This window comes from Chrysemys picta, chromosome 7 (assembly GCF_011386835.1).
Source record: "Chrysemys picta bellii isolate R12L10 chromosome 7, ASM1138683v2, whole genome shotgun sequence".
Classification (NCBI taxonomy): domain Eukaryota; kingdom Metazoa; phylum Chordata; order Testudines; family Emydidae; genus Chrysemys; species Chrysemys picta.
The window spans coordinates 20,303,536-20,317,911 of NC_088797.1; positions in this window are offsets into that span (position 1 = coordinate 20,303,536).

The window sequence follows — 14,376 nt, forward strand, 5'->3', positions numbered from 1 at the left end:
AAATCCCCAGGCTGCCCTGGACCCTGCATCCCCCTGAAGCACAGGCTCCCCCAAAGCACGGGGACTGGGGCGGTTGCCCCAGTCCGTTCTGCTTGGACCCGTTCTGGGCACCACCAAAAATTATACAAACCTGGCACCCATGAATCATGGTAGTGGCAGTGCTACACCCTAAAGTCCTTTGTTTATTCACAGAGCAGACACAGACAGAGGCAAGTTTCCTATGCACAGTGCCCCATTACTATACCTCCACCATACCTGGAGAGAGCACAACTGGGTTTGAGTGACCCTTTTATTCCTTGGCCTCTGTTCTGAGGTTGCCCACTGTTTTTCAGACAGGGGAGAGTGGTTGGTATGTGTATGTGAAGGGCTGAGTGCTATTCTGCCATATTTCAGCCGGTTGAGATAACTACCAAAATAAAATACCCCAGGCCTTATGGTTGTGAACATTACCCACAATGCCAGCCACCAGGGATTGACAAGCATGGAGACTGGCAGAAAATAAACAGCAACTGGGAAATTCACAAGAGCATGGCAAATAGTACAAAACGAACTCAGATCCCCAAAGGAGAAATGCTAAGAATGCAGGCCATATTTACAGGAGGGGGACTCAACCTTGGGAAGCAATGACTCCAGAAAAAGACTTGGGGAGTCATGATGGCTAGACGGTTGAACAAGAGCAGCTCCAGGTGAGATGCTGTGGCTAAAAGGTCTAATGCACACTATGGCTGGATAAACAAGGGAACACTGAGGAGGAGTAGAGAGGTTATATAACCTCTGTATTTGGCACTGGTACGATCACTACTGAAATACTGTGTCCAGTACGGGTGCCCACAATTCAAGAAGGATGTTGAAAAATTGCCACAAGAATGATTGAAGGGCTTCTGGCCTGTATTATGTAGCAGAACAGACTAGATGATTACAATAGTCCCTTCTGGGTTATAATCTATGAATATATTAAGTGGACTGCAACCCTTTTACAAGCAGGTCACTTTATCAGATGGTAATAACATTAGAATTTAGTGAGCACCCTGCCTGATAGCCATAAGGGAAAAAAAAGTTGTCTATTATCACGTACATCCTATATTATTTTGGAGTAGGCTGATATGCTCATCTTCTCTCTGAAGATCCTAGTTTGACACTGCAGGTAAATGGGTGTTATTCTTTCAGCTGGTGGTCTTTGTTCAGCAAGGTCTGCCTTGAAGCTTCTGGCCCTCTACACAAGACTAGAGAATAACACTTCTTATGGAGTCAAGTATCAGAGGGGTAGCCGTGTTAGTCTGAATCTGTAAAAAGCAACAGAGGGTCCCGTGGCACCTTTGAGACTAACAGAAGTATTGGGAGCATAAGCTTTCGTGGGTAAGAACCTCACTTCTTCAGATGCAAGTAATGGAAATCTCCAGAGGCAGGTATAAATCAGTGTGGAGATAACACCTCCCTTGGTGTTCACACCTCAACTGCTAGCAGAGCACCTCACCCTCCCTGATTGAACTAACCTCGTTATCTCCACACTGATTTATACCTGCCTCTGGAGATTTCTATTACTTGCATCTGAAGAAGTGAGGTTCTTACCCACGAAAGCTTATGCTCCCAATACTTCTGTTAGTCTCAAAGGTGCCACGGGACCCTCTGTTGCTTTTTACTTCTTATGGAGTCAGAGATGGGAGAATTTTTTTAATAATCATAGGATTTTCCATCTCAGGTCAGCCCACTGTCCAGTCTAATTTAGCCCTAAAGAATTGTACTCATCCTCTTGCCTAGGGCAAATACGGGTTATGCTGGACAATAAGTGAATATCATTACTTCCCTTTTCCATTATCATCTCTACTACCACTGTAGTAAAAATAGATGAGGAGAGGCTGATCTAGTCTGACATCCTGCCTCTAGCACTAGCCAGTATTGGATGCTTCTCCTTTATGGCAAAGGTTTTCACTTATAGAAAGCTTATAAACATCACATGGAAGGATTTCAAGTGAGGAAACTTATTTTCTTCTTTACCTGCTTCTCTTGACAGGCAGGGATGTAAGCGGCAAAGTCACATGTCTTGATCACTGCCTCCTTCAAGTTAGAAAGAGAGGCAAGGCACAGCTATTTAAGTTATGCACAGCGACGTGACTGTTGGCTTTTTTTTGTAGGACACAAACAAGCCCCCAGTGCACTAGTGCCTCTGAGCTTTTGCCCCTTAGATCCCCAAGCAGTTAGTGGTTTCCAGAGCATCTATTACGACTGGCCCTGCTACTTAAAAGTGATATGGTACTGGATAAAGTGGGCATCACAAGGGAGCACTGAAGTACATAGAGGGAAAGCATGAGGAGATCACTTGCCTAGTTCCAGCCCCTAATGGATCTGACTCTAGAAAGTGTACTTGTCACTGGGGATATAATGAGTGATGCAGCCAAAATGATATGAATGAAAAACTGCTTTTAATAGCTCCCAGAAGTCAAGTGAAACCTTTGAAACATCCAGAAAAGTTTGGAAAACACATTCTTGGAGCAGATCCCCAGCTGCTGTGAATTATCATAGCTCCACTGGCTTCAACAAAGCTATGACAATTCAGAACAGCTGAGGGGCTGCCCCCATCTTTAATTTTCATTTTAAATGTCACACCTCTATTTACTTCCGGAAATCAGGATGGACTAAAAATAGAAACACTGGGATTGCTTCCTACTAGGTATTAACATAGAGCCTAGAATAATGGGATCTCGATCTCAACCGGGACTTCTAGGTGCTACCAGAATAAGAATAATAAATAATAACAATAACAGAAAAATGCATGGTTCAGTGGTCTGAGAATAGGACTGAATACAGGGAATGTCTGGCTAATCCTAATCCTGGTTCATATAGTTCCTCCAGTTGTGGCCTTGGGTAAATCACTTAACCTCTGTATCTCATTTCTGTATCTCTAATCTGCCTGTTGCCAAAGTATCTAGGACTGAGTCTAGGAATTCCTGTCTATTCGAAAAGAGTGTGTGAGGGTTAGGCAATGTTTGTAAAATGCTTTGAAGATGTAAAGTGTAATCGTCTGGGGATTCCTGACTGGGGTGAAATCTTGGCCCCACTGAATTTAGAGGGGTCAAGATTCCACCTCAGGACTTTGTAACACCTAGAGAGTGTCCCTCCTGAAAACCCATCCTGGTTTTACACTTACTCCAGTGCATGCTGGGACAGGACTTTGGGAGTTCAGGAAGCACTGACGGATACCAATGCCATACAAATAGGATTAACAACGCACATAAATACAAACCAATGCGATCAAACTTTAAAATTAGGAATTCCCAGTAGCCTGGGACACAACACTGGACACTACCATCTAAGTGTTCAATACTACATTAAATAATAATTTTAAATAATTATTTTAAAGAATATAGGTAATTTTAAGAATACATTTGGACATATATATATAATTAAGTGGAGTTTTGAAAGAGAAGTTATCCTCCAGAGTAGGAAATGTTGGGAATCACTCAAAACCACCTCTTCAGATGATATTCTCTGCCCTATGTCAAGACTGAAGATGCCCAGATAAGAATCCAAACCTTCATGATCACTCTGGAACTTCAAGACATTTTGAGCATCACTCATGACTAGCCATGGCATCCTACATTCTGCATGCCATTGCATTTACTGTAAGGCAGTGGTTCTCAAACTTTTGTACTGGTGACCCCTTTCACATAGCTAGCCTCTGAGTGCGACCCCCCCCTTCTACATTAAAAATACGTTTTTATATATTTAACACCATTATAAATGCTGGATGCAAATGCTGGGGTAGAGGCTGACAGCTCGTAACCCCCCATGTAATAACTTTGCGACCCCCTGAAGGGTCCCAACCCCCAGTTTGAGAACCCCTGCTGTAAGGGGACAGCATGCTGCAGAAAGCTATGTTGAAATATTTGCACAGATGGATGCAAACATAAAACTTCCTTCCCTCTCAGTGCACAATCTCCTCACTTCCCACTCACAACAGTTCTCTTATTCTGCCAAAGAAACAAGCCAAACAAAGTGAAATGACTATGGCACAGTCTGTGTTAGCTACTGTAGCCGCCTACAGCAGCCTAGTGAATTAACAATAGCCATTTCAGATGAAGGGTAAGAAAACCTGAGTGTACTGCTTTTTTGTGATAGTTTTAGGAGAGTGCACAATTTCCTGGGAAGAAATGAAGAAAAGCAGAAATTAATGCAAATGCTTATGTCAACATCTGCATTGCACATCACTCAAAAAGGGTATTTCGCCGTTTAGATAGGGTCTGTTTTTGGAAGTGAAACTTTTTATAGTGATCAATCAGGGAAGGGTTATAAATAAGTAAATTGGATCTATTGGAGATCAACCATGTAGGGTCTGAAACATACACAAGCCAATGGACTTTTCTCCTTTCAGAAATAAGCTGCTCCTATCATGGGAATAGTCTTCAGGGTTTATCTACATTTACCATGGATTGATGCTGCGGCAATCGATCCACAGGGGGTCATTTTAGTAGGTCTAGTGAAGACTCACTAAATCAACTGCTGATCGCTCTCCCGTCGACTCCGGTATTCCACCAGAATGAGAAGCATAAGGTAAGTCAACAGGAGAGTTTCTCCCGTTGACCCAGTGCAGTATAGACACTGCAATAAATTGACCTAAGATATGTCGACTCCAGCTACGTTATTCACATAGCTGGAGTTGCGCAATTTAGGTCGACTTAATCTCATAGTGTAGACTAGGGTGACCAGATGTCCTGATTTTATAGGGACAGTCCCGATTTTGGAGTCTTTTTCTTATATAGGCTCCTATTAACCCCTACCCCCTGTCCTGATTTGTCACATTTGCTGTCTGGTCACCCTAGTGTAGACCTGCCCATAATGTTAGCTGGGACTGCAGTTAAGAATTAAATCTGAAGAAAAATGTGTATTTTGCTACAAGCCAAACAAATATCTTCTAACTGTACAATATGAGAAACCAAAAAAGATTCGGAGAGGTGATGAAGATAACTAGTCCATGTTGTCTAACTAAAATTTCTTTAGTCATCTGATACAGCAGGATTATAGATCTGACATACGACAAGATCAGGCATCAATGGGACTACTCACCTAACTAAAGACAGGAGGACCAGACCCTTTGATCTGGGAATTGCTATATACATCAATAATACATGCTTAGCAATAAATTATATAATTAAATCTTCCCTTTTCCCTGGTACTTTCAACATTAGCTTCTCCGATCTTGGTTCATATTTTCAAGTTCCTGAATAAAACACACCAGGCATCTTTGCGTCTTCATAACATTTTAAAATAAAGTTCTTACACTTTTTTGCTAGAGATCTATTGTATTTATTTGTTTAACCTAGTTACAAGCCAAGGGCTGAAATAAATCCTGGCTCCACTGAATACAATGGCAAAAGTCCCAGAACTTTATAAATCCTGACATCTGAGAAGTTTCTAAAGAATCAGGTTCATTTTCATCATCCCATCACATGGCTGTACAGATGGTGTGTTGATCAGAGATTCATAGAAGTTATGGAAAAGACTCATTGTTTGCTCACCTAGTCCATCCACCCACAAGCAATGTAGGATTGCTCTCCATAGCATATTCTCCACTGATTTGTTGCATCTAGTTTATCATGTGACCATGCTAATGGTCTGTTCATCATGCAGTTAAGCTGGTGGTTTTCTCAACACCGAAGAGATGTTCAGGGATTAATGTAAGCCCTGGGTGAAATGAAAATTCCTTTAGCCTTGGCTCATACATTGTAAAACTCCCACTTAAGTCCATCTCATTTCAAGTTCTTTTTTGTTAAACAATTAAAAACAAAACAAAATCTGTCTTAGGCTGGAAAGTTTTACATTCCAGTGCATATGAAGGATGGCAACGTGCAGCTTGTGGGCCAAATACAGCCCACACAGAGTTCCACAATGTGGCAGTTTTAATCTTCAGTACAGAGGAGAAACCCACAGAAACTATAGATCTGAGCATACAATGTTCCATCTTGCTCTGATCAGAAACAGAGCATTGCATGATGGGCCCTGCAGTTAATGAGTACACTTGCAATCTGCAAAAACAACAAGGAGTCTGGTGGCACCTTAAAGACTAACAGATTTATTGGGCATAAGTTTTCGTGGGTAAAAAAACGCACTTCCTCAGATGCAATCTGCTACATTTTACTGCACTTAGACAACCAAGTACTGCCATTGATTTCAGTGGGAGCAGCACTGCTCCCTAGGTGTGAACCAGAGATAGCTACCAAGGTGCTCAGAGGGCTCTTAGTTGCACTAAGTTTGCTGCCCTGTAACATACATTTTCACCCTTTAGTCCACTGATTCTTCGTATGTGCTGCATATTTATGAAGCCTTAGCATGCCAGAACCTCTTTGTTGGTGCACCAGCTTCATCCATGATATTGGTACAGACGTTCAAATAGCATTTGTGAGTTTATTGCCACTGTAGAACCAAAAGGAATGGATAAAAGATTGTAATGTTGTAGGGTCTAAAATATTGCATATTGTAATTTCTCTGCAAATGTATGGGGCTAAAAAAATGTGAGTTGTGGTCTTACAGTATTTTAGTAGTGTGGGAAGAAAAAAATTGTGTGTTATTTTGTCCTTATAATTGGTTCCTTGAGGCATTAAAATGCCCATGAAAATTATAAACATAAATACAAATGCAGATTTATTCAGCTTTATTTGGGTTGTTATGGAATCCAAAGTATCAACCCTCCCGTAAAGGAATGTAAACAGATATAGCCAAGAGATTACTAAAGATCAGAAATTTTCATCTGGTACTGTAAATTAAATATTATTTCAGAGGTAGCTTGGAGGGTACTAGAAATGACCCTCCCCCCTTGCAAAATTTGGATCTAGATGTAAATTTCCTCAGTGTTTAGAGGTGGTCCAGATTTTCAATTCTGGCCTATCTATATAGAAAATATCTGACATTATGTCAAAAGGGATAAGCAGTTAGACAATTCCTGTGCTGCAGAAGAAGTGTTTTTCTCCACTCTCATAGAATCATAGAAATGCAGGGCTGGAAGGGACCCGAGGAGGCCATCTAGTCCATCCCTCTGTGCTGAGGTAGGACCAAGTATATCTAGACTATCCCTGACAGGTGTTTGTCTAATCTTTTATTAAAAACCTCAAATGACAGGGATTACAAACCTCCTTAGGTCACCTGTTCCAGTGCTTAACTATCCTTAGGCTTGGCAGGATTTTATTTTATTTTTATATATTTTTTTGTAATTTCAACAGATATCAATATTTATTTGTATTTTGTAATCAATTTAAATATTCATGGTTTCATAGGAGGGGCTAAAGGGGGATCCTGGTGCAGCTGTGGGGCCAGTGAAAGTGGGGTTTGCAGGGGGCTCCCTGTGCAGCTGAGGGGCCCAGTTTACTGTATCCCTGCAGCTGCTAGGTACAGGGGAGGCTGGGCTCTCCAGAGAAGCGGAGACCCTGTTTGATTACTACTGATGGATTTTTTTTCACTGATTCATCTATTTCTGTGTGTGAAATTGATGTTTAAAGATGATTAATGGTACAAATCGAATCCTACCAAGCCTAACTATCTTTGTATTTAGAAAGTTTTTCCTAATATCAAACTTAAATCTCCTTTGCTGCAAACTAAGCTGATTCTTCTTGTCCTACCCTCAGTGGACATAGCAACAATTGATCACCACCCTCCTTATACCAACCTTTTACATATTTGAAGACTTATGTCCCACCTCAGCCATCTCTTGTTTAGACTAAACATGCCTAGTTCTTTCAACCTTTCTTCATAGGTCATGTTGTCTAAACCTCTTGTCATTTTTTTTATTGCTTTCCCCTGGTCTCTTTCCACTTGCTTAATATCTTTCTTAAAGTTTGGTGCTTAAAACTGAACACAGTACTTCAGCTGAGGCCACCAGTGCCAAGTAGAGCGGAAAATTACCTTCCACATCTTACATACAACACTCCGGCTACTACATAACAGAATGACATTTGCCTTTTTCTGAGCAGCATTGCACAGTTGACATTCTATTTGTCATCCACTACAACCCCCAGATCCTTTTCTGCAGTACTGCTGCCTAACTAGTTATTCACCATTTTGTATTTGTGCATTTTAATTTTCCTTCCTACACGTAGCACTTGGCACTTGTCTTTATTGAATTTTATCATATTGATTTTGTACCTATTCTCCAGTTTATCAAGATCTTGAATTCTAATCTTGTCCTCTAAAGTGCTTGCAACCCCTCCTAGCCTAGTGTCATCCACAAATTTTATAAACATACTCTCCTCTCCATCAACCACGTCATTAATGAAAATATTGAACAGTACCAGACCCAAGACAAACCCCTGCAGGTCCCCACTTGATATGTCCTCTCAGCTTGACAGTGAACCATTGGTAACTACTTTTTGAGTATGATCTTCCAAGCAGTTGCACACCCACCTCATAGTAATTTCATCTAGACCATATTTCCCTAGTTTGCTTAGGAGAATGTCATGTGTGACAGTGTCAAAAGCCTTAATAAAGTTCAGTTGTATCACATCTACTGCTTCCTCCAGCCACTATTGTGGTTACTCTGTAAAAGAAGGCAATTATATTAGTTTGGCATGATTGGTTATTGACAAATCCATGTTAGCTATTACTTATCTTCCAGGTTTGAACAATTGATTGTTTAATAATTTATTCCAGTATCTTTCCAACTTAGGCTGAGTGGTCTGTAACTCCCAAGGTGCTCCTTCTCCCCTTTTGGATGACCCTGTTTAGGACCATGTCTGCCTTTCATGAGTTATCAAAAATAATCGCTAACGGCTCAGAGTGCTTCAGCTAGTTTATCTATACTCTAGGGTGAATTTCATCAGGCCCTGCCAACTTAAGAACGTCTAACTTATCTAAGTATTCTTTCATTTGTTCTTTCCTTGTTTTGACGTGAGATCCTTCTCCCTTGTTAATATTAATTGTGCTAAGCATAGGGTCATCATTAATTTTTTTTTTAATGCAAAGCTGAGCACTTCACGTCAGCATCTTCTATGTGATCTGTTATTAGCTCTCCTTCCCTCATTAAATAAGGGACCTACACTTTCCCCCATTATTCTCTTACTCCGAATGTATTTATAGAACCTATTCTTTTCCTTGCTAGGTGTAAGTCTTTTTTTGCCTTTAGCCTTTCTGATTTTGTCCTTACCTGCTTGTGCGATTCATTTATACCCATTCTTAGCAATTGTCATTGTTTCCACTTTTTTATTATTTTTTTTATTTTCAGGTCCGTAAAGAGCTCTTGACGCAGCCATATTGATGATTTCTTATCATTCTTCCTATCTTTCTTTTGCATGGGGCTAGTTAGAGACGATGTAGAAGAGGAGGAGAAAGGGTTGCCCAGCACAATCCACACAGATGTAGCTGGAAGACAGAATTTTCTGCTGTTTCATTTGCATGACAAGTTTCACCACTAACAGACTTTTGATAGACAAATTAACACTTGAAAATTGAGGTTCAGAGTTCTGATTCCAAAACAGATCAGTTACCTTAAAAGAGATCTGCAAAATAGGCAGGGCTAGCTCTTGAACAACCTCGGCTCCAGTACCATGGTATCTGTCTGCCAACTGAAGCTCTAATACAAAATCGTGGCCTCTGTAATTTGTAAGGAGTGTAGCTCCAGGTCCTTTAAATTCCACAATGACTCACACAGGACCTGATAATGCAGCCCTTACATGTAAGACTCAGTGGGACTCCTCTTGAGGAAGGCAGTGTGGTGCCAATTATGGACACTGGCTCTGGGTTCTACTCCCAGCTCTGCCACTGATTCACTATGTGATTTTGGGCAAGTCCTTTAATCTCTGTGCTTCATTTACCCCATCTATAAAAACGGAGATAATGAGGCTTATCTTTGTAAAATGCTTTCATGTTTACAGATGAAGTGTGCTTAAGTCCTCAGTATTATTATTCACATGAGGGCTCGTCATCTCTGTAAACTGGCTGCTACTCTAGTCTAGCATTCTGCTGAGCAATCTAAAACTGAGAAGAAACCCCTCCAAGGTACGAGATGATGGTCAGGAATTGTCTCTATCCGTCGGATGATTTAATACCAAAGCAAGAGGTGAGACAATCTTGCTGCCCCTTGCCCTGAGCCAGACAGCATCAGGCTTGCAGTGTAGCAAAACACAGAGTATATCCCATTCTTATGCAAACTCACAAAAAAAAAAAAATCTTTATTTGTAGGAAACTTAGGCTAGTGACCCAGTGGAGACCAGCCCCTGCTACTCTGCCTGCTATTGCCTCAAACTCAAACCTCTCAAAATTTCCAAGGGCCTGCTGGTCCCTTAAAGTGGAAAATGTTCTGATTAATTCCTCACAAATATCCAGCTCATACACACAAGAGCCACACTGAAGGGAACAGTTATGCAACAAGGCCTTATGGAGGAGAAAAAGTGCTCAAGGCAAATTGGCCATTTACATCATAAATTTTCATGCTCTGTTTGTAATATCTTGCTGCAAGATTTTCACATTTCTGTTGCAACTAGAGATGGGTGAATAGGTTTGGATGAAATAAATAAAAATACCTTACCTGAACCTTCACCCCACACTTAATTTGAACAATTTACTTTTAAAGCTCAAACACATTTGGTGATTTCTGCATTTTTTTAGGTCATGTGCCCTCAATATCGTGGTTTCAAGTGGCAAAATTTGGTTTGATTTCAAATTTCCCCAAAATGCCGGGAGGTGTGTGAGTGGGAGGGAGCGTTGGCCTCATCTCTAACTAGAAGCAGAAGCAGCAAGAAATCTATTTCTGTAGTATCAATGGCTCTTGCAAGGAAGCCAGATTTCCAAGCTGGAGGCTCAGAGAGGCTTCCAAAAATCTGGATATTCTTTGGAACTGAAATGCCACAGCTTCAGAGATTCACCCATCATTAACTATAACCAGAGGAAAAAAGTGTTAAAAGGCTAAAGTATTAACGAGATATGATGGCTGCTGCCACAGGGTAGGGCTACTTTAAGCACAAGCCAAGCAATCTGAGAGCTGCTGGTTCAATGCATGTTCTACAACTCAGTGGCAGGTCACATCTCCCTTTGGAGCAGCTAAAAGAAAGTTGACACCTCTCACTCCCTCATCTTCTCTTTTAGTATCAGAAAGGGACTGGGGAGGCAATCTACTGGCTGATCTCTTCTTTAGCAACAGGATCAGAGAAGGCAGCTTGTTACATAATTCCTTCCCTTCCCCACTGTGGCAGATTGGAGTCCTGCTTTTGCTTGGGGCCCCATGAACGTCAGACCAGCCTCATGCATCGCCTTTCAGTGCGCAAGTATTATGTTCAGATTGAGAAAGCAGTTGTGTCTTACGTATATAGTTTAAATAGCGCTTCAGAGATTTGCTTAATGTGATAGATCTAGGCTGCCCATGATTCCCACTCCATCAGACATCACTTCTTTGAAATTAATGCAGTGTCCATAGAAACTTGACAAACATCTGCATATTGATCAAGTGCTTACTGATGCTTATGATTGCTCTCCCTTCTTGGCTGCTTATGAGTCAGAAGAGTGAGAAGCACAAATGAATGACTACATCTGTTGCAATGTAGAATATGCTGCAGCTGACAACACTCTTACTAGCCTTTGGCTACAACAGAAAGAGCCAGAGAGATTAGTTCAATGTTTTTGTTTACTTTCTTAAAAGCTCTTCTCTGTTAATCAGACAAGAGAATCACTAGTATTGAATAAGGTGAAGGATTTGCCTCCTTTTCAAATAGGAATTAGAGATTACAAGATGCTGTATTATACTAAAGGACGCAGCAGCATAGTCCAGTGGATAAGGCACCGGATTGGGAATCAGCAGATCTTTGCTTTCTACATTGACTCTGACCTATGGCAAGTTACTTCATCTCTTTGTGCTGCGGTTTCACCAGCAGTAGAAGGAGAACAACTACGTGGGTGAAACAAACCAATCACTACGCTCTCGAATGAACTCACACAGAAAAATTATAAAAGACATAACCACCATATCACCTGTGGGTGCATGCTTTTAATACAGTGATCAATCTCTATCTGAGCTCTCGTTCTCATCCTCAAAGGAGACCTACACAACATCTTCAAAAGATGAGCTTGGAAGCTTAAATTCATAACTTGGCTAGATGCTAGTGTGACAAAGTCAGGCTGGGCAGCTATAAGAGGGTGGTAGAAGGCATATATATTAGCCCCAGAATGATAAAGGCTCTTTTCCCTATAAGTTGAGAAGGGGTTACCTCAGGCCGATTCAGGACTCCCGAATCCAATTAAGGGCTGCCTGAGACCTTTTAAAAACTCTTCCTCAGGTGAGAGGGGGGGATAGCAAGACAAGCTGCTGCGGAGCTAGTAGCAATAAGGAAGAAAGGCTGCTCCAGGGTGGAGGGCTGCTCTCTTCCCTACAGGGGAAGCTACAAAACAGACTGACTGTCTGGGGGAAGGGCTGGCACCCCAGGGCCAATAACAAGGCCACCCACCCTAGTGAGGGGAGGGAAAGGTATTTTCCCTTGTCTTCAGTTGGAATTGGTTTCCTTTTGTTTTGGGGTTGGGTTATTTTTGGCAGAGGGGCATTCCCTCAAGCCCACCCCAGGCTTCTCTGGAGAATACTGGGAAATAAACTGCCAAGTGGGAGAGTAAACACTGTCCAGAGTGGAGGCCGACTTACCCCAGGCCCTCACTGCCAGAGAGGGAAGCACTGAGCCTCTGAGCCAGAGGAGGTGCCTTGCCACACTGGATACTAAAAATCATGGACTGAATGAAGACACAGGATTTATGTTTATTACAACAATCTATAATCCACTTACCCCTGCCCTCCAAACTCCCACCCCCTCATTTCCCCCTACGACTGGAGAGGCATTTGCAGATGACTTCACCTTGAATGGTCCCTTGAAATATGTAAGCTCAAAAGTTTGTCTCTCTCACTGCAGAAGTTGATCCAATAAAATATTACCTCACCCACATTATCACACATGAAAGAAAAGACAGACATGGTAGTTGGCTCTTGGATTAAAGAGTGACTGGAGCACTCATGCCTAGAGGATGTCACAAATCTGTGGGCTGCACATATGCAACCACAATGGTTTTCATTTAAGATTACAGATGTGGTTTGGGGACTGAAATCAGGACAAGCAATTGCCACAAACCTTACCATTTGACCATAAGGAGAATTTCCATTTACCATACCAGTATTAAGTCGTTTAGCATATATGTAGGGCAGCCATTAGAAAGCAACATAACACTTGAGCAGGTCTGAATTGCACCAGCAGAGGGCAATAGTGATCATCTATGGCAGGGGTGGGCAAACTACAGCCTGCAGGCCGGATCCGGCCCCTCGGGGCTTTGGATCTGGCCTGCGGGATTGCCCCCCCGTGGCGCCGTGGGCCCCACACCACTCTCAGAAGCGGCCTGCATCACCTCCCTGTGGCCCCCGGGCGGGGGGGCAGAGGGCTCCGTGCATTGTCCTTGCCTCCAGGCACTGCCCCCCGCAGCTCCCGTTGGCCGGGAACAGGGAACCGCAGCCAATGGGAGCGTCGGGGGAGGTACTTGGAGGCGCAGCAAGAGCAGCACATGCGGAGCCCTCTGCCCCCCCTACCCCCAGGGGCCGCAGCGTTTCCTGGAGCGGCGTGGGGCCGGGGACAGGGCAAGCATGCAGGGGGCCTGCCCTAGCCCCAGTGCACGCCGCTGCCACCCTGGAGCCGCTTTAGGTAAGCGGCACCAGGCCAGCGGCTGAACCCCTCCTATACCCCACCCCCCAATTCCCTGCCTGAACCCCACACCCCACCTGCACCCCAACCCCCTACCTTGAGCCCCCTCCCACAGTCCGCACCCCTCCTGCACCCCTGTCCTGAGCCCCCTCCTGCACCCCAACCCCCCTCATGTACCCCACACACCTCCTCTGCCCCAATCCCTTGCCCTGAACCCCTTCCTGCACACCACACCCCCTCCCACACACCACACCCCAACCCCAGCCCTACATACAATTTCCCCATCCAGATGTGGCCCTTGGCCCAAAAAGTTTGCCCACCCCTGATCTACAGCTACTCTAACTAGTACATTATAAGGACCCTGTTAAGAACTACGTTTAATTTTAATATAGTATCTTCTGTTGGTTTGCACTGGAACTTCCTCTCTTGCCTTAATTAAGCAGGCAACTAAAATTTAGCTTGGAGGAATGTATCATAAACATATCAAATTTAAGACAAATCAGATTAGTTTCCATGCTTATTGTTAACACCTCAGTTCTTCTCCAAATTCTGCTGATCAGAAGCATGCAACATCTGTACACCGGGGAGTGGTAGCAATTTTACTTTAAAGTCCCGGAACTGGATGATCTAGAACATAGCAAATCATTTCACAGACTTTCTGACTGCAAGATCCACAGCCTTCGATGGAAGCCATCGTAATTATCTGAGGCAAAAAAATTAAATGATGTTCCTT